Genomic DNA, 23,234 nt, shown 5'->3' on the forward strand with positions numbered 1-23,234 from the left:
GACTTTGAAACGTTGAGGAAGCTGCTGGCTCATGGGTCCCGCATGTCATCCTCTATGAACAATAAAAGTTTCCTTTGTTGGATTTATTTTTTTCCCTAATTTCTCGGCTATTTGCCTTTTTCTTTTGATCCTGCCCCTTTGAAACGATGACGACGCAAATGGCAAGTCGGTCCCACATGTCATCCTCTATGAACAATAAAAGTTTCCTTTGATGGATTTATTTTTGACCCTAATTAATTTCTGGCTATTTCCTTTTTCTTTTGATCCCCGCCGCCTTGAAATAGTTGAGGATGCTGCTGCCTCATGGGTCCCGCATGTCATCCTCTCGTAAAGGTAAATGTTTCTTTTCTTGAATTTGTTTACCAACTGATTTTTGGCTTATTTTTTCTTTCGATCTCCTCGCCACCTTTAAAACGTTGACGACGCTCGCTGGCTCATGGGTCCCCAATGTCAGCCTCCCCATACCGCAAATCCTCTTCTCGCAAAGGTTGTATTTCTAGATAGATAAGGTGGATTCGAATCTGCCATGGTTCGGGCAGCTCGGGTAAGCCTTCTTGCACTGATTAATGGAAGTAGTGTATAGCAAGGTCAAGACATGTGGCTCGGTGTAATGAATCTATTTGAATCATGTTGTGGGTTCAATCTGATAGTTCTCTAACAGGTCAGCCAAAATAGAAATTAAGTTTTTTTTCTAAAACGGAAATGCAAATTAAGATGAACACAAACATTAGTTATCATAATAGCTGATCATACATACATACTTGCTAAGAGCAAAAGCTTGCCAGAGTTTTACCAGCCATACAATTAATTAGCAGTTCAGATAAGATAACCTTATATAAGTATAACTACAAATGCATTTGCTAAGGGCTCATGGGGCAACAGAACTAGACAACCGCGAACTTTATGACCAGCATGTCACAGCGGCATCGAAAGATCTTGACCTTCAACTTTGATCCAATGCGAAGTTTGGCACCGTCAATGAACTTTTTCCACCTGGAAGTAACAGCCAAGCGGCCATCTCTGTGGATCGACGGACTACCGTCCCTCCATGGTGAGACCTTCACTCTCCATGACGAGGGATATCTTGCCCCTTCGGCCAGCATTGAGATCCTTGGAGATACTTTTAGGCAATTTCTGATTCAAAGCAAGAGATACCACCAAAAATTAGTCAATGGCACCAATGCACTGAACCATGTGAGACTTTGAGCAGAGAAGACATCAAGATAAGAGCAGTTATGCTGTCATATACTCACGAACATAGCCTTCAGATGTGTCCTGGTCACCACACGGGTGGCCACAAAGAATGAGCCGAGACCTCGGTGATCCGGTGGGGCAGGTGGAGCCCGAGCTGGTACATGAGCTGGTGTCGATGCAGGAGACTCTGGCAGGTGCAGAACGGTGCCTCTAGAGGAACCGGTGCTGATGCAGGAGACTGTTGGGTAGGTGCAGAACGGTGCAGCTAGAGGAACCAAAGGTCGATGCAGAGCTCGGGGCAGGTGTAGTATATGGGGCCTCTACAGAACCAATGCCGATGTAGGGGACTGCTGGGTAGATGCAAGAACGGAGCTGGTACAGAACCGGTGCTGATGCAGAGAGTGGGAAGCCGGTGCCGGTGCTGGTGTGGTTGCCCTTTGTGACATCCGCTCATGTTCCATCAGGGGATCTGCAGCTTTGATCATGTTAAACCCAGCAAGCTAGAACAGAGGGAATGGTTTAGAACAACTGCTCAGAACAGTTATCAAAAGATATGAGTAGAAAAAAGTTACATATTATATATTTGGAAGTGTCTCCAACTCTATAAGCAGTTACGTATATCTGCCCGTTTGAGTTTCTGATCCTCAGCTCGTCGCCCTTCTTCAGACCGTAGTCAAAAGCAAACTTTCTCCAATCATGTCCATACAAATATGTGATGGCCTGCGTCTTGTAGACATACACCTCATAGACCGTGTAGGTGTTCATCAATTTGCCATTGCCATGCATAGTGAAAGACCCTTCATGCGGACACATCTGGTTAATCATTGGACGAAGTTCACAAGGTACAGTCTGCATGTGAAAATTGATACAAATGTAAGAAGCAGGAAGACTAAAAACAAGACTTTACTATATGCCAATTCATGCTAAACCACTGAGAATACATACCTGTAACTCTGTGAAGGAGCTACTAGAAAGGTAGATAGAGCCATAGGAGGTGTTATATGCGGGGTATGTACATGGGCCCACCATATTCCCGCAAGCTCGGCATCGGGATGGTGAAGGAAACATGGGAGGTACTACTGGTGCGTAGCGCTGAATGTAAGTGGAAGAATTAGGTTGTGTAAAGTGCATAGTTCAGAGCAATGCAAATGTTGACAAGCGAGTGCATAACACTATGTTACAAACTGAACAGTGAAAAATTAGTGTATGATGAATATAAGCATGCTAATTTGGTGTTTCCGAATTCCAAAAAGCATTAGACAGAGCCGGTGATAATATCAGACATAAATCATGGCATGTATATGTGGCTTAAGAAAATATACCCGAACCCTTGGATGGTTACAGCCCGGCTGGTCCTTGGACTTGAGCTTATATAAGCATCCAGAAGGTGGGGCTGATAAGAACTTGGTGGCAGCCTCTGCAGATGCCTCATCGCAGCAGCTTGCAATCCTTTTGACCAATGAAGGGTTAGCAGTTTCATTACGCATATGAAAATTGAAGAGCAAATGTGACATCAGCAGTGATATATAAAATGAATCTATGAGACAACGATGCATATAGTGCTGGATGTAAGTGTAAGAATAGGTGTGTGTGTTTCGAACTATTGGTAAGCATTAGACAAAGCCGGAAATAAACAGACTAAAATCAAATCATGTATGAGGATTAAGAAAATATACCTGCCATGAAAAGGGTACCACCCAGCTGGCCCGTGGCCTTGTGCTTGAGGAGGTTTTCAGAAGATGGTGGCGGCACCATCGTCTTCACAGCAGCCTCATCAGGATCATTTTTTATCCATTTGAGTAGAGGCACAGAAGTTTCATCCTGCATATGAATAGCAACAGAACTCATCATTGATATTTAATAAATCTATGAGATAGACTGATGCAAATAGTGCGGGTGTAAGTGGAAGAATAGGGTTGTGCATAGAGAACAGTTGACAACAATGCAAATGATTACAAAAGAAGCCAATGGAAATCAACAGTTTATATACTGGATGAGACAGACTGAAAAGTGAAAAATTAGTGTATGATGATTGTAAGCAAACGCAGTGTTTCTGAACTTTTGGTAAGCATTAGACAAAGCCAACAGTAATTAAACAGATAATAATGAAATCATGTATGTGGATTAAGAAAATATACCAGATTCATTAAAAGGTCACCACCCAGCTGGCCCGTGGCCTCGTGCTTGTAGAGGTTTTCAGAAGATGGTGCCGGCACCATCGTCCTCACAGCAGCCTCATTAGCCTCATTTTGCATCCACTTGAGTAAAGGCGCAGCAGTTTCAGCCTGCATAAGAATGGGAACAGATCTCAGCAGTGATATTGAATGACTCTGAGACAGACTGATGCATATAGTGCTGGATGTAAGTGGAAGGGTATGGCCGTGTATGGACAACAGTTCACAACAATGCAAGGGTGTGTTCGGTTCTGAAACAGCGTGGAATGGAATGGAATGGTTCCATTTCAGAGGAATGGAATGGTTAAATTTTTGTTCGGTTGGGATAAATGGAGAGCAGAAGAGATCGAGGTTAAACTAACCATTTGTCTCAAAATTGTAATTAACAATTGCAAATGACATTTTAATCTCAAAGTCATAATTAACAGCGCCTAATGGTGCTCTTTTAATCTAAAAATTGTAATTAACATCATTTTTTGTTGGGTTAGGGGAACTGGAGTAGATGAACATTACTGTATGATGATTGTAAGCAAACGAATTTGGTGTTTCTAAACTTTTGGCTTCGAGATCTTATGGGTTTCAACTCTAGCCTACCCCAACTTGTTTGGGACTGAAGGCTTGGTTGTTGTTGTTGTTGTTGTAAACTTTTGGCAAGCATAGAAAAAACCGACAATAAACAGAGAAAAATCAAGGCATGTTTTGTGGATTAAGAAAATATACCATATTCATTAAAAGATCACCACCCAGCTGGCGCGTGGCCTTATGCTTGTAGAGGCATTTAGAAGATGGGGGCGGCATCAACATACTGGCAGCCTGATCAGCCGCAGTTTTGATCTTCCTTTTGAGTAAAGGCCCTAAAGTTTCAGTCTGCATATGAATAGCAAAACAAAAGGCAGACCTCAGCAGTGATATTGAATTACTGTATGAGATAGACTGATGCATATAGTGGATGCTCTTAGCCTTTTGCAGCGTGAACACTAGCTATGGACAGACAAAAAACTAGTTAACTCAGCTTTGTCTAGATATGAATGTACTACCACCATCCAAAAGCTTAAGCCTTATTTATTTTTGAGAAATCAAAACAAGCAAAGTTTGACCAAAATTTTAGAACATTCTATCAACAAATATAATACTGTGTAGATACCGTAGGAAAATATATTTTATTATCTATTTAATGATATTAATTTTGTATTTTGCATGTTACTGATTTTTGGTAAAAGCTTAGTCAAACATGGTATAGTTTGACTTTCTAAAAATAATATAAGCCCAAAGCTTTGGGATGGAGGCAGTAGTATCTAGAGCTAAAACACATCTAGATACATCCGTATCTACAGATAGTTGAGTCAATTAATTTGGATCTGAGGGAGTATCAGATCAGAACTACATGATGGTAGTTGGTTAAAAAAACTACCCCTGGGCGGTCCCTGCCCAGCTCCGGCCGCGGCATTTCGCTTCTTGTGCTGCAGATCGGGCCATGCTCCTGCAGCAGGTGGGGCGCTATTCTCGTTCCCCATAGCCTCAGCACGGAACCTGGAGGTACCAACCTGATACAGAGAATATAGAGCATGGTGTCACAGAGGCTTTACGCACAAACACCTGAAGACATGTGCTACTTTAAGCATATTCCAGAACAGGAACAGATTGAGGATGCAGAGAGACACTTAAAAGGTAAAGAGTGGATAAGCAAACGGAGTACCTGCTTCGCAGGCCGGGGATGCAGCTCGTGCTCAGCCAACCGCCCACATGCGTGGTGGCCTTACGCTCCATTGCCCCCACCGCCGAGGTCTTACCTTTCCTGTACAAGCCGACAAAAGATACGGTGAGGATCAGCAGAAACTACACAGGTTGGAAATGTCTACAACGAAAGGAAGAACACCCCTATCCAAGAATCGGTAGCCTACTGCAACCACCCCCATCAATCACTCCCAGCTCGAGGGTGACCAGAAAGACACCCCTTCGCCCATAATAGGAAAGAGATGCGCAAGATATCGAGGAGAGGAAAAAAGAACCGATCTCGAGAAAGGAAAGAACATTACTAGTCCTACCTAATCCGCTTGGTCTAGATGCAGCTTGCCCCTCCAAGCTGGATGCCTGGACGGTGGAGGCGAAAGGAGGGGATCGAGCTAGCGGCTTGCATCCGTCGGCAATCGGCACTCGATCGGGAGAGAAGGGGTGCTACATAAAGGGGAGGGGTAACATATTTTATTACACAGTGAACTTACTGATGTGACTAGTCATTACATGTCTCACTGAAACTAGGGCCCATAGCGTGGCACCCCAAATTCACTTGAAGCTGCCCGGCGGGACGCATTGGCGCGTCAAGAAACCCCCGAATTGTAGCGGGGAAATGAAACATTTCACAAAAATTCGAAATTCAAGCACACCGCCACGCGCCAAGCACGCGGCTGTTCCTTCCTCTTCCTCGGTTCCTCCTCCCTATCCGAAAACCCCAAATCCCAAGCTCAAACCAAAAAAAAAAACAAATCCCCTGGCCGCCATGCATGTCCTCGTTAACCCGCTGGAGATCGTTCCCGGACGATGCGGACCCCCCGCCCTGAGATCCAGAATTCTGTCCACCTCGAGGCACTGCGTGCTGTCTCACAGCAGCGGCTTGAGGGCGCTGAAGAGGAAGTTCCGCCGGAAAGTGCTCGTGGCAACCGTGCAAGCTCACCGGCGTGCTGCATCCCGAGAGGAACTGGTCAAAGCTTTGCTATTCGCCACACACAAAAAATTGCGGGCCAAGATCTGGTCAAAGCTTCGTCGATGGCTTGCCGCGAGAGGCTTGGAGTCCAGAGTCAATAAACTAGCTGCTCGAGGACTGGGCGGTTTACACGGATTCATATTAACTGACTCAAGTTTGTTAGTCTAGTTAACAAATGCATCTAGATACATCCATATCTAGACAGAATTGAGTCAATTAATATGAATCAGAGGGGAGTACCTGAAAGTGTTTCATGCTACCAACTAATGCGCGGGCAGGAATCGCTGTAGAAGTAATTGTGCTACTACTCATACGATGAACTGATTGTGTGGGTGTCGAATTTTGCAATGCGATCATCCACTGAATGCTTAATCTAGCGCCAAAGGCGTACAAATCATAACATACTACAGCACCAGAACATAAGAGTACGAATCATAAAGTAGCTCAACATTTTGCATCAGGGCTGGGTGGTCCTGAGACTACCGGGACGCCCCTGATGATCTCCGGGTGTGCATCCTCTTCAACGCAAAGCTGTGTACTCGGTCCACGGCCTCCTTCTGTAGGCTGGATAATCTCAGGTGCAGGACCTTCGTCTATGAGAGGCTCGTCATCGCACCATCCACGGGTGCATCGTGGCTGGGTGGTCTTGAGACTACCCGGACGCCCCGATGATCTCTCGGGCATGCATCCACTTCAACACAAAGCTGTGTACTCGGTCCACGGCCTCCTTACGTAGGCTGGATAATCTCAGGTGCAGGACCTTCGTCTATGAAAGGCTCGTCATCGCACCATCCACAGGTGCATCAAACTGAGATTCATCTTCAAATCTCCCATCAAACTGAGAGACCTCTTCAACTCTATGCTTCTGCAATTAGTACATCAACCGATTAGACAAACATCTAAGGGATGCAACCTGAACAAATGCCGTTTTACATATTTACCTTCTCATCTGGCACAACACATGTCCCAGAGCTGAAACCCGTTTCCTGAAGCAAGCGCTTTTTCTCTCCTTCCCGTCCATCCATCTCAACAAGTTAAATTTGAGTACGTAACCTTGCACAGCAATGCAAACTATTGATTGAAACAGCGGCAGCATCAATATAAATAATTAACTACATATGCCAGCACACATACAGTGTGAGCAAGATCTGCTTCTCCTGCTAAAGGATCATTATATGGTTCACCATGCTAAACCCGCCTAACATATGTGCGGTCCATCCCAAAAATGTGTAAATGATCTGGCACTACAGGGTGAGGCCTCTTCTCACCATTCATACATGTGCAGCGCGGGCAATACACGTCCAGGTTGTGACCTTCATGAGCTCTAATAAACCCCATAAAGGGTTGAACACCATTTATATATGAAGGGGAACATAAGTGTCCATGCAGTATCCAAGTTCTGTCCATCTGTTTAATTATGAGATACAGTGGTTGGTGATTAATTTAAGGCGAAGTAGGAAATGTATATCCATCGAGTACAAAACTATACTACATGATTATGCATTTCAGCAATCATGTCGAGTACAAAACAAAAATTGCCCATCGACATTTTAGCAAACAGACCGTGTACAAAACTCTGCCATGGCATTTCAGCAAATTAACGGATCGAGTGCAGAACTGACTCTATATGCCCACGCAAATGAACAAATTGATCGATGACAAATCGAGCGGAAAACTATAAAGTGCCAATTAGTTCGAGCATACTGACGAATTTTTTTAGCTGCATCAAGAAAATATAAATCGTTAGGCCGTCTTGCCCGATACATGATTGAGCTAGAGATAGCAGCCCTACCGTGGATCAACTTGACCGCCGGTGCGTCTCGAGAAGAACGACGGGGAGGGGAAGCTTCTTCTTCGCAGGGAGGGGAGGGGGTGGGGAAGCTCTTCGCACGGACGGGGATAAGTTGTGTTGGGGTGGGTGGGGGGTCATGCGGCCGGGCCGCCGGGGTGATAATTAAGGTCGGTAGGTGGCGTTTAATGGAGTTGCGTGTGTAATTTGCCGTGCACAAGGTTGAGGAATAGGCGGTTCCCTTTGCCGCGCGCACAATTCAAACTATCCCGCCCATGTAGTTTAAATTCGCCATATTTTCGTTAAATCGACATAAAGTCATGTGAGTGGGAGAAAATTAGCAAAGTTGCTTGAAAAATAGTAAAACTCTGGAATTATCCTTTAAATATGCTCTACTTCGTGTGGAAATCGGGGTGTGGAAGCATGTTGAGCTGTTTTATTTGTACTTTCTTCATTAAAACTCCCATTTTATGCACTTTGGATGGAAAGAAATCATTTGTACATAAATTTTGACAATGCCATTTGCAAACACTAATTGTTTTACATGCCAAGATGCACCCATCCACCAAATATATATGGGGCAAAAGTTTATCACAATCTAGCAGATATGCACAATTAGTGAGGGACCCCTTTTGATTTTGTGCAATTTCCACTAATTAGGTAGAGAGAAGGGGTTAATTAATTAGGACATGTTAGGGGTTATGTGTTTTAGATTAGGTTGTGTGGATTCAAATACAACTTCTTTATTTGTGTGCTATGATTAATCAAAACTAGATTGATCGACTGCGCACACATTATTAGAGGCGCATGCCTTTGCGCACAAAGTGCATGTGTGTGTTGTTGGCCACCAATTAACGAGAGAGAGAGAGACAGAGAGAGAGAGAGGTAGAGAGAGATCTACATACGAGAGAGCGATTGAAATCCCCAAATTAAACACATATATATATGCATGGCACATTTAATTTAATTAGAGGACCGCGAGCTAAGGCACCCCTGGCCTGCTTGATGCACAATTAAGTGTCATTGGCCTATATATAGGGTTTAATTAGGGTTTAGGGTTTAGGGTTAGGAGGTTAGGGTTTAGGGTCTAGGGTCTAGGGTTTAATGTTTATGGTGTTTAGGGGTTTAGGGATTAGGGATTAGGGTTTATTTAATTAGGGTTTAAGGTTTATGGATCATCGATCGAGTGCGCACACACACATTATTAGAGGCACACGCGCCTTTGCGCATAAAGTGCATGTGTATATGTGTGTGTTTTTTTGGCCAACAACGATATATAGATGATCGAGAGAGAGAGAGATTGAAATCCCCAAGAATATGTTCAAATATATATTAAAATATATGCACGAATGCATGCATGGTAGGCCATGCATGCACACTAATTATATATATATATATTATGAGGAAACTTAATCAAATGTGTTTTCATTCGAGAGAACTTGTCAAAATTCAAGTTAATTAATTTATCATCGATAATTATATAATTAATTAATGAATCTCAGGGAGATGTTATACAACATATGATCGATATAGGCCATGTCGTATATATTAATTGGTGTTAATCTACCGTTTAATTTGCTAGCTAGCTGCTATATATATAGATCGAGCATGTTTTTATTAGATCGGGTTATAGCTAGCTAGTATAGTTTAGGGTTATGTGTTTTAATGAACTAGGGTTTGATTAGCTAGGGGTTAGTTATATATATGGTTTAGGGTTAATGCATGGCACATTTAATTTAACTAGAGGACCGCGATCTAGGCACCCCTGGCCTGCTTGATGCACAATTAAGTGTCGTTGGCCTATATATAGGGTTTAATTAGGGTTTAGGGTTAGCTAGGGTTTAGGGTTTAGGGTTTAGTGTTTAGGGTGTTTAGCTAGGGTCTAGGGTTTAGTTTAGGGTGTTTAGGGTCTATGGTTTAGGGTTTAATTAGTGTTTAGGGTGTTTAGGGTTTAGGGTTTAGGGTTTAGTGTTTACGGTGTTTAGGGTCTAGGGTTTAGGGTTTAGTGTTTAGGGTGTTTAGGGTCTAGGGTTTAGTGTTTAGGGTGTTTAGGGTTTAGGGGAGTTTTAGGGTTGTTTAAGGTTTAGGGATCATTGATCGAGTGCGCACACACATTATTAGAGGCACCCCGCGCCTTTGCGCATAAAGTGCATGCGTATATATGTACGTGTGTGTTTTTTGCCACCAACAACGATATATAGATGATCGAGAGAGAGAGATTGAAATCCCCTAGAATATGTTCAAATATATATTAAAATTGATATAGGTCATGTATATTTTAATTGGTGTTAATCTACGGTTTGCTAGCTAGCTGCTATATATAGAGCATGTTTTTATTAGATCGGGTTATAGCTAGCTAGTACAGTTTAGGTTTATGTGTTTTAATTAAGTAGGGTTGATTAGCTAGGGTTAGTTACATATATATGGTTTAGGGTTAATGCATGGCACATTTAATTTAATTAGAGGACCGCGAGGCACCCCCTGGCCTGCTCGATGCACAATTAAGTGTCGTTGGCCTATACATAGGGTTTAATTAGGGTTTAGTGTTAGCTAGGGTTTAGGGTTAGGGTTAGGGTTAGGGTTTAGGGTCTAGGGTGGTTTAGGGTCTAGGGTTTAGGGTTTAGGGTTAGCTAGGGTTTAGGGTTAGGGTTAGGGTTAGGGTTAGGGTTAGGGTTTAGGGTCTAGGGTTTAGGGTTTAGTGTTTAGGGTGTTTAGGGTTTAGGGATTAGGGATTATTAGGGATTAGGGATTTAAGGTTTTATGGGTTGTTTAAGGTTTAGGGATCATCGATCGAGTGCGCACACACATTATTAGAGGCACCCTCGCCTTTACGCAGTATATATGTGTGTTTTTTGGGCCACCAACGATATATAGATGATCGAGAGAGAGAGATCGAGACTGAAATCCCCAAGAATATATATGTTCAAATATACATTAAAATATATGCACGAATGCATTGTAGGCCATGCATGCACACTAATTATATATATATTATGAGGCAACTTAATCAAATGTGTTTTCATTCGAGAGAACTTGTCAAAATTCAAGTTAATTAATTTATCACGATAATTCTATAATTAATTAATGAATCTCAGGGATATGTTATACAACATGATCGATATAGGCCATGTATATTTTAATTGGTGTTAATCTACGGTTTGCTAGCTAGCTGCTACATATAGAGCATGTTTTTATTAGATCGGGTTATAGCTAGCTAGTATAGTTTAGGGTTATGTGTTTTAATTAAGTAGGGTTGATTAGCTAGCTAGGGTTAGTTACATATATATGGTTTAGGGTTAATGCATGGCACATTTAATTTAATTAGAGGACCGCGAGGCACCCCCTGGCCTGCTCGATGCACGTACAATTAAGTGTCGTTGGCCTATACATAGGGTTTAATTAGGGTTTTAGGGTTAGCTAGGGTTTAGGGTTAGGGTTAGGGTTAGGGTTAGGGTTTAGGGTCTAGGGTCTAGGGTTTAGGGTTTAGGGTTAGCTAGGGTTTAGGGTTAGGGTTAGGGCTAGGGTTAGGGTTAGGGTTAGGGTTAGGGTTTAGGGTTTAGGGTTTAGTGTTTAGGGTGTTTAGGGTTTAGGGATTAGGGATTATTAGGGATTAGGGATTTAAGGTTTTAGGGGTTGTTTAAGGTTTAGGGATCATCGATCGAGTGCGCACACACATTATTAGAGGCACCCGCGCGCGCCTTTACGCATAAAGTGCATGCGTATATATGTGTGTTTTTTGGGCCACCAACGATATATAGATGATCGAGAGAGAGAGATCGAGATTGAAATCCCCAAGAATATATATGTTCAAATATACATTAAAATATATGCACGAATGCATTGTAGGCCATGCATGCACACTAATTATATATATATATTATGAGGCAACTTAATCAAATGTGTTTTCATTCGAGAGAACTTGTCAAAATTCAAGTTAATTAATTTATCACGATAATTATATAATTAATTAATGAACCTCAGGGATATGTTATACAACATGATCGATATAGGCCATGTATATTTTAATTGGTGTTAATCTACGGTTTGCTAGCTAGCTGCTATATATAGAGCATGTTTTTATTAGATCGGGTTATATCTAGTATAGTTTAGGGTTATGTGTTTTAATTAAGTAGGGTTGATTAGCTAGGGTTAGTTACATATATATGGTTTAGGGTTAATACATGGCGCATTTAATTAATTTAATTAGAGGACCGCGAGGCACCCCTGGGCTGCTCGATGCACAATTAAGTGTCGTTGGCCTATACATAGGGTTTAATTAGGGTTTAGGGTTAGCTAGGGCAGATGGTTAGGGTTAGGGTTAGGGTTTAGGGTCTAGGGTCTAGGGTTTAGTGTTTAGGGTGTTTAGGGTTTAGGGGTTAGGGATTAGGGATTTAGGGTTTTAGGGTTGTTTAAGGTTTAGGGATCATCGATCGAGTGCGCACACACATTATTAGATCGAGGCACCCGCGCCTTTACGCATAAAGTGCATGCGTATATATGTGTGTTTTTTGGGCCACCAACGATATATAGATGATCGAGAGAGAGATTGAAATCCCCAAGAATATGTTCAAATATACATTAAAATATATGCACGAATGCATTGTAGGCCATGCATGCACACTAATTATATATATATTATGAGGCAACTTAATCAAATGTGTTTTCATTCGAGAGAACTTGTCAAAATTCAAGTTAATTAATTTATCACGATAATTATATAATTAATTAATGAATCTCAGGGATATGTTATACAACATGATCGATATAGGCCATGTATATTTTAATTGGTGTTAATCTACGGTTTGCTAGCTAGCTGCTATATATAGAGCATGTTTTTATTAGATCGGGTTATAGCTAGCTAGTATAGTTTAGGGTTATGTGTTTTAATTAAGTAGGGTTGATTAGCTAGGGTTAGTTACATATATATGGTTTAGGGTTAATGCATGGCACATTTAATTTAATTAGAGGACCGCGAGGCACCCCCTGGCCTGCTCGATGCACGTACAATTAAGTGTCGTTGGCCTATACATAGGGTTTAATTAGGGTTTTAGGGTTAGCTAGGGTTTAGGGTTAGGGTTAGGGTTAGGGTTAGGGTTAGGGTTTAGGGTCTAGGGTTTAGGGTCTAGGGTTTAGGGTTTAGGGTTAGCTAGGGTTTAGGGTTAGGGTTAGGGCTAGGGTTAGAGTTAGGGTTAGGGTTAGGGTTTAGGGTTTAGGGTTTAGTGTTTAGGGTGTTTAGGGTTTAGGGATTAGGGATTTAAGGTTTTAGGGGTTGTTTAAGGTTTAGGGATCATCGATCGAGTGCGCACACACATTATTAGAGGCACCCGCGCCTTTACGCATAAAGTGCATGCGTATATATGTGTGTTTTTTGGGCCACCAACGATATATAGATGATCGAGAGAGAGAGATCGAGATTGAAATCCCCAAGAATATATATGTTCAAATATACATTAAAATATATGCACGAATGCATTGTAGGCCATGCATGCACACTAATTATATATATATATATTATGAGGCAACTTAATCAAATGTGTTTTCATTCGAGAGAACTTGTCAAAATTCAAGTTAATTAATTTATCACGATAATTATATAATTAATTAATGAATCTCAGGGATATGTTATACAACATGATCGATATAGGCCATGTATATTTTAATTGGTGTTAATCTACGGTTTGCTAGCTAGCTGCTATATATAGAGCATTTTTTATTAGATCGGGTTATATCTAGTATAGTTTAGGGTTATGTGTTTTAATTAAGTAGGGTTGATTAGCTAGGGTTAGTTACATATATATGGTTTAGGGTTAATGCATGGCGCATTTAATTAATTTAATTAGAGGACCGCGAGGCACCCCTGGGCTGCTCGATGCACAATTAAGTGTCGTTGGCCTATACATAGGGTTTAATTAGGGTTTAGGGTTAGCTAGGGCAGATGGTTAGGGTTAGGGTTAGGGTTTAGGGTCTAGGGTTTAGTGTTTAGGGTGTTTAGGGTTTAGGGATTAGGGATTAGGGATTTAGGGTTTTAGGGTTGTTTAAGGTTTAGGGATCATCGATCGAGTGCGCACACGCATTATTAGATCGAGGCACCCGCGCCTTTACGCATAAAGTGCATGCGTATATATGTGTGTTTTTTGGGCCACCAACGATATATAGATGATCGAGAGAGAGATTGAAATCCCCAAGAATATGTTCAAATATACATTAAAATATATGCACGAATGCATTGTAGGCCATGCATGCACACTAATTATATATATTATGAGGCAACTTAATCAAATGTGTTTTCATTCGAGAGAACTTGTCAAAATTCAAGTTAATTAATTTATCACGATAATTATATAATTAATTAATTTATCTCTTGGATATGTTATACAACATGATCGATATAGGCCATGTATATTTTAATTGGTGTTAATCTACGGTTTGCTAGCTAGCTGCTATATATAGAGCATGTTTTTATTAGATCGGGTTATAGCTAGCTAGTATAGTTTAGGGTTATGTGTTTTAATTAAGTAGGGTTGATTAGCTGGGGTTAGTTACATATATATGGTTTAGCGTTAATGCATGGCACATTTAATTTAATTAGAGGACCGCGAGGCACCCCTGGCCTGCTCGATGCACAATTAAGTGTCGTTGGCCTATACATAGGGTTTAATTAGGGTTTAGGGTTAGCTAGGGTTTAGGGTTAGGGTTAGGGTTAGGGTTAGGGTTTAGGGTCTAGGGTTTAGGGTTTAGTGTTTAGGGTGTTTAGGTTTAGGGATTAGGGATTAGAGATTTAAGGTTTTAGGGTTGTTTAAGGTTTAGGGATCATCGATCGAGTGCGCACACACATTATTAGAGGCACCCGCGCCTTTACGCATAAATTGCATGCATATATATGTGTGTTTTTTGGCCACCAACGATATATAGATGATCGAGAGAGAGAGATTGAAATCCCCAAGAATATGTTCAAATATACATTAAAATATATGCACGAATGCATGGTAGGCCATGCATGCACACTAATTATATATATATTATGAGGCAACTTAATCAAATGTGTTTTCATTCGAGAGAACTTGTCAAAATTAGAGTTAATTAATTTATCACGATAATTATATAATTAATTAATGAATATCAGGGATATGTTATACAACATGATCGATATAGGCCATGTATATATTAATTGGTGTTAATCTAAGGTTTGCTAGCTAGCTGCTATATATAGAGCATGTTTTTATTAGATCGGGTTATAGCTAGTATACTTTAGGGTTATGTGTTTTCATTAAGTAGGGTTGATTAGCTATGGTTAGTTACATATATATGGTTTAGGGTTAATGCATGGCACATTTAATTTAATTAGAGGACCGCGAGGCACCCCTGGCCTGCTTGATGCACAATTAAGTGTCGTTGGCCTATATATAGGGTTTAATTAGGGTTTAGGGTTAGGGTTAGGGTTTAGGGTATAGGGTTTAGTGTTTAGGGTGTTTAGGGTTTAGGGATTAGGGATTAGGGTTTCAGGGTTGTATAAGGTTTAGGGATCATCGATCGAGTGCGCACACACATTATTAGAGGCACCCGCGCCTTTGCGCATAAAGTGCATGCGTATAGTTTAGGGTTATTTGTTTTAATTAAGTAGGGTTTGATCAGCTAGGGTTAGTTACATATATATGGTTTAGGGTTAATGCATGGCACATTACATATAGTTTAAATCTCAAGAATGTTTATACATGATAGGCCATATGTGCAAAGGAATTTTTTTCCCTGTGAACTTGTCAAAATTCAAGTTTATCAGTGCCAATGGAAACTAGTCCAAAAAATTACATAGAGGACCAAAAGTACTAGACAATAACTAATAGAATCTGCAACTTTACAAAAAGGACCCCAAAACATATAGAAGAAAATCAATCGAGTCCTTCTCGACCGCACATCAGATCTCTGCTCCGCATCCTTTCCAGCAACTCCGTCGCCGGGGACGCACCACTTGGGACGGTGTCGCCGGTAGTCGCCAGGACGAAGGAGAAGAAGGGCCTCATCAACGGCATATTGGCTCTGAGAAGGGCCGCTGAAAGGCCAAGATGTGTAAGGGCAAGACGGATGACGCCGTCGTATGCCCCGAGCTTGTGAACTTTAGCAGCTTGACTTCCCCATTGGCCAGATCTGAAGCACTGACCAAAGCAAGCCTCACCGTTAGCGCCATCACATTGATGGCACCAGATCGGGGTTTGGCCGGCAAGATCCGCCAGATTCACCATAGGCCAGATCTGAAGCCGATGACGAGATCCCCGACTCCATTGCGCCATTCTGCTCATGGGAAACACTGGATCTAAGCTTACAACAACACTAACTCCATCGGATCCAAATTAGCTGACTCAACTTTGCTTATCTAAATATGGATGTATCCACACATGTTTTTACTCTAGATACATACACGTCTAAGGAAAGTTGAATCAATTAATTTAGTTCGGAGGGTGTACAATATACAGAGAGAAGTCGGCCTCGTCTCCGGCCGGCGAGGCCGCCGGAGAGAAGGGGGAGAGGAGCCGGGGGAGTGGGAGAGACTCGAGAGAGAAAGAGAAGAGGAAGAAATGAGAGCTCCCTGGGGAAGAACATTATTTTTGTCGTTCTGCTCGTAGCTTGAAACTGAAAATTTCGGCCGCGCGCCAAATCATCCCGCCGCATCCATTCGAAAATCCCGTGACCAGTTTTACCCTTTTAACCCTGGTCCGGAAGCTACAACCCACCGACCATGGAGGGCTCATTCGGTAACAATGAAATATCTTGCCTAGATCCCGAACCCTCCCCTGTGCCCACACCCACCCACCAACCATTCGCCCCATTAGCTCAAAAATACTCTCACACGCCAAAGCTCGACTCTCTACGATACTAGATCTGCCGCCGCCGGCATAGTCCTCCACGGCGTAGCCTTGATCGTGTTGGCTGTCCACCCACGATCCGCTCCCCGCCGCCCTCGTCACCGATGGATCTGCTTCACCGCCGACCTCGCCACCGACGGATCTCGCTTCACCGCCGACCTCGCCACCGACGGATCTGCTTCACCGCCGACCTCGCCACCGACTACCTCGGCGCAGCGGCTGTATCAACTTCACCGAATCCTTGCCACCAACCAGATCTGCTTCACTAACGCCCGCTTCTACCGAAACATGGTCGATTCATCGTCTCCCGCGTTCGCCGCCGCCGGAATGCAAGTTGCCGCCCCGTCCACCCCGTCGCAGCCTTGGTTAGTACGCCGGCCCGTTAGATCGCGGTGTTTCTTTAGCCATGTTTTGTGTAGTTATTTGCAGATCTCATATGCCGTTAACTTTCTTGATGTGTTGCTTCGCATGAAGTTTGTTTAAATATTGTACAAGACAAAAGCATTATCCGGTCGCTACCATCTGTTCATTCTATCGACACTGTGTGCATCCACATATTTATAGCCTTATACCCATTCATTTGCTGCCAACTATTTTTGTACCGCATGCTATTGTCGCATCGTTTTTATAGTCATGCTATGGGCATTTCCAATCTGCTTGTTCTTATACCACGTCATTAGCTCACAGCTAGTCGCTAGCTGTTTTCTCGTGTCTGCTATTCTCACACCGCTTTTATAATCATGCTATGTGCATTTCCAATCTGCTTGCTCTTATACCTCGTCTTTAGCTTATATAGTTATTGCTGCGTGCATGTCTGGTCTTTGTATTATCGTAGACCGACTTGTCAATGTTATTTTTCCTAGGGATTGATCATGCGAACCACTTATTAGAACATCCAACATTAACAAAGGGGACGCTAGGGAAGGTTGGAATCTGAGTTCTTGGTTGGTAATTTTGGCGCTTTACTTCCGTTATTATCTATAACCTATATGCATTGTTCCTTATGCAAGAGATTAACACTTGGAACCCCGCCATAGCAATGCCATTCATGCTTTACTATGTTTCTGCCTATTTGATATGCTTGTCTTGGAGAAACTGCGAAGGTGATTTGAACCTGACATTTGGTCATTCTTAATGCCAGTTTACTTTATGTGGAAAACCTTGGCATTACCCTACTCACGAATCTGAATGTCGAAATTCGTATCTCATGCAAAGCAACATCTAGTTGGTTTTAATCGATATCCGGTAAATATTGGCTTATTCATTTGGCAGCTCAAGTTTTTTGTTATTTGAAACCAAATGACTTGGTCTTAAATGTGATATCTAAACACAGATTAAGGACAATGGAGCAGGAGGATTAGCATTTCACTTGATGGTTGAACCTAAAATGACAGGCATGTTGACCACGACTAGTGCACGCAAGAGAAGGACTGCAATGAGCCGGTATGTGCTTAGTACATGCATCTTATCTTATCTTGTGCTTATTTCTGCTACATGTCGTTATCGATCTCTACATTGCGTAATACATGTTTGAATAGTTAATTGTTGTAACTATGTTTGCAATGTTACTTAATGCAGCTTTAATGAAGCAGTCATCATTAGAAGATAGTCGCCAAAAAGGATCTGTAGCGACCCCGTGCAACATTATGATGTAAGTTTGTGCTTAGTACAAGTTCCATACATTGTCTTATTTATGCAACTTGTTATTATCTTATATCTACATTGCATAATAAATGTTTGCATAGTTCATCGTTTAACTCTTTTTGCATTATTATCGAATGCGCTTGTGATGAAGCAATCTTCATTAGAAGTGAGGCCCACAAAAGTTACGATATTTCTTCGATGCATCTTCTCATAGCCGTCAACCTAGACCATTGCTTTCATCAAACAAGAAATATCTCAAGGTTTGTACTTTATAAAAGACATGGTATTGTCGCTTTAAGATCTGTAGCTGATATGTTGACAAAGAGTACACAAGATTCAATCAAGGCGATTGCCAAATGTCAACGTGTTATTGATGATGCTAATAGAAGTCCTCAATGATTCTATGTAATTTTTTTATTTGGGCACATTAATTGCCTTGTAATTTTCCTACTTGTTTTATTTGTGTATGTAATTGTGTGTATCATTGATATCAGATTTTAGGCTCATGAAATTTAATGCAAGTTGACTAGTCAAACAAGTAGGGCACTACAATGATTGGGCCGGCCCACTTACGGTAGTGTGGGACCCACTTTCATTTTGGGCCACCTCACTTCTTTAGTAGGCCGGCTTGCTACACGATAGTGGGATCCACATTCTTATTGGGCCGGCCCACTATCTTGTTGGGCTAGCCCATTTGCTATATGGTGGTCCCACATGGTAAATGGGCCGGCCCTTTAACAGGAAGGTGGGACCCACCTGTGTTTTTGGCCCGTCCACTATCTTGTTGGGCCGGCCCACTTGCTATATGGTGGACCCCACATACTAAATGGGCCAGCCTTTTAACTGGAAAGTGGGACCCACCTGTGTTTTTGGCCCGGCCCACTATCTTGTTGGGCCGGCCCACTTGCTATATGGTGGACCCCACATACTAAATGGGCCGGCCTTTTAACAGGAAGGTGGGACCCACTCGTGCTTTTGGCCCGGCCCACTCTCTTGTTGGGCCGGCCCACTTGCTATATGGTGGACCCCACACACCAAATGGGCCGGCCCTTTAACAGGAAAGTGGGACCCACCTGTGTTTTTGGCCCGGCCCACTATCTTGTTGGGCCGGCCCACTTGCTATATGGTGGACCCCACATACTAAATGGGCCGACCTTTTAATTGGAAAGTGGGACCCACCTGTGTTTTTGGCCCGGCCCACTTGCTATATGGTGGACCCCACACACTAAATGGGCCGGCCCTTTAACAGGAAAGTGGGACCCACCTGTGTTTTGGCCCGGCCCACTTGCTTCTTGGGCCGGCCCGATTCCGTAAGGTGGACCCCACATGTTAAATGGGCCGGCCCATTTAAGTTTTGACCCGCCAACCTTAGAGGTTAGGCCCGGCCCACGTAACTAATGGACCAGCCCGGCTATATAGTTGACCGGTCAAACTATGTCACTGGCCCGGCCCGCTTAAGACGTGGCAGCCTCGTGTGGGCCTACCATCTACCACGGGGTTTCAGCAGGTTAACGCCGTTAACTGCCAGTTAACGGCGTCTGCCACGTGTCAGTTTGCATGACGTCAGCAGTCAACGGGCTCCCGGAAACACTTGCGCAACGGTCCGATTTTCCATGGCGGAAGGGCGCCCAAGCGCGACGGACCGAAAAAAACGTCGTTGGACTTTGCCTGACGCAGTTTCCACAACAGAACCCATATCGTCGGGTTAGGCCCATAGGCGACGAAAAATACCCCTTAGCGGACGATTTTGAGACGTTGTCTATCAGAACTTTTCTTGTAGTGCTTTATGGGCCTAGGGGAATGCATCTTGTACTCGTTTGCCAATTGCGGGGTTGCCGGAGTGACAGAAACCTGAGCCCCCGTTGGTATATCAATGCAGGAGGGATAGCATGATCTCAGAGTTTAAGGCTGTGGTTAGATTTATCTTAATTACTTTCTTGTAGTTGCGGATGCTTGCAAGGGGTATAATCACAAGTATGTATTAGTCCTAGGAAGGGCGGTACATTAGCATAGGTTCACCCACACAACACTTATCAAAACAATGAAGATTAATTAGCCGTATGTAGCGAAAGCACTAGACTAAAATCCCGTGTGTCCTCAAGAACGTTTGGTTATTATAAGTAAACAAACCGGCTTGTCCTTTGTGCTAAAAAGGATTGGGCCACTCGCTGCAATTATTACTCTCGCACTTTAGTTACTCGTACTTTATTCATCTGTTACATCAAAACCCCTTGAATACTTGTCTGTGAGCATTTACAGTGAATCCTTCATCGAAACTGTTTGTCAACACCTTCTGCTCCTCGTTGGGATCGACATTCTTACTTATGGAAGATACTACGATACACCCCCTATACTTATGGGTCATCATGGTTCAATTGAGATGTTTCAGAAATAAAGAAAAATGCTTAAGTTGTCAAATAGAAAGGAGAAATCTAATGCTCAAGACTGAAGTATGGTTCACTTTCTTCTTAGGAGACAATAGTGTATGCACAGCTAACTCAAATGTGCACTATTTGCACCTGCATCTAGGAGGGCCCTGTAAATATATCATTCTTGTTTGCAACGCAAAAGCAGAAAAAGGATAATAATTATATTTTTTTATTGATACAATTGTACAATACTTTCTTCAGTGCTCTATCCGTCAAACAGATGTGTAATATGGATCTCGTATAAGTCATGTATAAGTATTATATGCATGCAGATGCAGAATAATCCTTAGAATTTTTTTCACCTAAATACTATGACATGCACTATTTCTGATGTGTATTTCGGTATTTCGTAACAGCAGAATTTAATATGGAGAATTTTGAATTAAACTAAAATTCTCTTACATTGTTGCACACTGCAGGTGTTGGTGTTGCTATTCCTTTTGCTTGATAGAGATGCCCTTAACAATGTACTGAATGGGTTCTGCTTATTGTTATTTAATCCATTCTCAGGTGGCGTTGGTTCAGTAAAGCAAATTGAGTAACAGTAAAACTTAACCAGCTAGGAGCCTCCTCAGCGTTTTGAGATCGTCAGCAGTCTGATTGCAGTGGTGAACTGTCCAGATCTCTTAACCATCCAACCGGTCGTGCCTGGACGTTTTTTACCGCATCAGCCACACATTACATCTTGGCCCAAACTGAAAGGGGTGCTACTCTCGGGAACGACATGAACATCTTATCGTGAACCGGGCCTGAGTGACGATGATTGGGCTGCTTCATTTTGTTCTGTGAGCTGTCTCCGCAGAAGCATTTGTGGTTGTTCTGGTAAGGGACACCGTTTCGTCCCGACTACATCTCATCTTTCGCCGCGCGCCGCCATTCTCACCAGGTCCGAATCCTAACAGGTTTTGTCAACGTTTCTGAAATTTATTGTAATTTTTCGATGGATGACTTCACTGGTGATGATTTTGATGGTTCTTAATAGAAAATTAGTTAATTCTTAGCCTAAAGCCGAATTTGGACTGATAATGTTTCTGATGGTATGACAAGGGATAATGGAGCGAAGGGATGCTACTGTAGCTACAAAGGAAGGTCCAGCTATTGAACTTTTATGGGCCTAATGAATATAGCGACAACCTTAAGTACGATTATTTAACAACCAAATTTGCTCCCTAAGTTGTTTTCTCACCGAGTTGTAATCTTTCTATCAGATCTCAACAGCTTTCCCAATCCTAGTTACAGTGGTTCAGCCCAAAGTCATGAAAGAAGGTGGTGCTCAGTTATTCCTTCTACTTTCATTTGTTCAATCGAAAAACTATGTGAAACTTCAAGTTCATGCTACATGTTAGCAAGTTTAATTACCAACAGGTTTATTCTCGCATAGCCTATAATATTTCTGTTTTGAATGAAATGTTCTGTTAATAGAATATAATCCTCCTCCTATAAGATTTACCTTTTTCAGCACGACATTTTTCCTCCAAAATAGCTCAATAGTTATGCTCTTCAATCAATGCTATAGGGAAAACAACTTAGGTGGGCCAAATAATTATGGCCTCAAATATGATGTCTGATTGTCATCATGTCGCCTTCATAGTGGTTTAAGTGAATGAATCAACTACTCACATGTATTTCAAAGAGTGTTTGTGGTAATCCATGGGTTCGCTATATGGGACGTATATGCTTTCCGTTTTATTCATGGTGTCCTCAAAAGTTACTTATTTCAGTTCAGTGCATCCTCTTATCGCTGTCCAGGTTTGTGCTTAATGCCAGCTTGTTATGCTGCAACTTAATGCTCTTTTTCTGCTATTGTTGGGGTAAAATAAATAAGAGGTTAAGCCATCATAGATCTATCATTTTCTTTAGTTTCAGATAATGTTTTAACATTCTGCTACTCTTCTATGCTTCTTGCATATATAGCCATTGTTTTGGCATTGCAGAACAAGAAAGGAATTCCTTTTGACCCAAGTTTTTTAAACTTTAGAAATAAACCTACCAGTATTTGTTTATGACTGATTGAGCCTTTAGGATCCTTTTTATATAAAAAATATCATAAAATGCCAACATTCATTCTACGAAAATTGACAGAAATCATCTCAATTCAAACACGAGCTTCATATTTGGATGTGGGTATATATTATTTCATTTGTCACACATATTACTGAGTTTTTTATAAATTTTGCTAGAGTGTAAATCATTGCTCTACTGATGTATATATAAACATGTTTTTGTATAGAAACTTTTATTTTATAGAATGTGGATTCATTGTTGTCTTGTTAATCTTTGTTTGTGATGTCAGATTGACAGTGAACAAATATCCCCTACCACCTACATTATATATTATGGGACAATAGGAATAAATATTTCACAATTCATGGTGCAAATTATTACATCAAGTTATTTCAGACCTAGGAGAGAACAAAGTTACAACCTGACATTTTGAACCTTAAA

At 41.9% G+C, this 23,234-nt stretch overlaps 1 long non-coding RNA gene across 3 annotated transcripts in view; it reads right to left on the reverse strand.

Annotated features, from left to right (window-relative positions):
• LOC127318462 (uncharacterized) overlaps positions 1–23,234 on the reverse strand; it is a 41,065-nt gene that overhangs the window by 15,465 nt on the left and 2,366 nt on the right. The window lies entirely within an intron of this gene.

This window comes from Lolium perenne, chromosome 7 (assembly GCF_019359855.2).
Source record: "Lolium perenne isolate Kyuss_39 chromosome 7, Kyuss_2.0, whole genome shotgun sequence".
Classification (NCBI taxonomy): domain Eukaryota; kingdom Viridiplantae; phylum Streptophyta; class Magnoliopsida; order Poales; family Poaceae; genus Lolium; species Lolium perenne.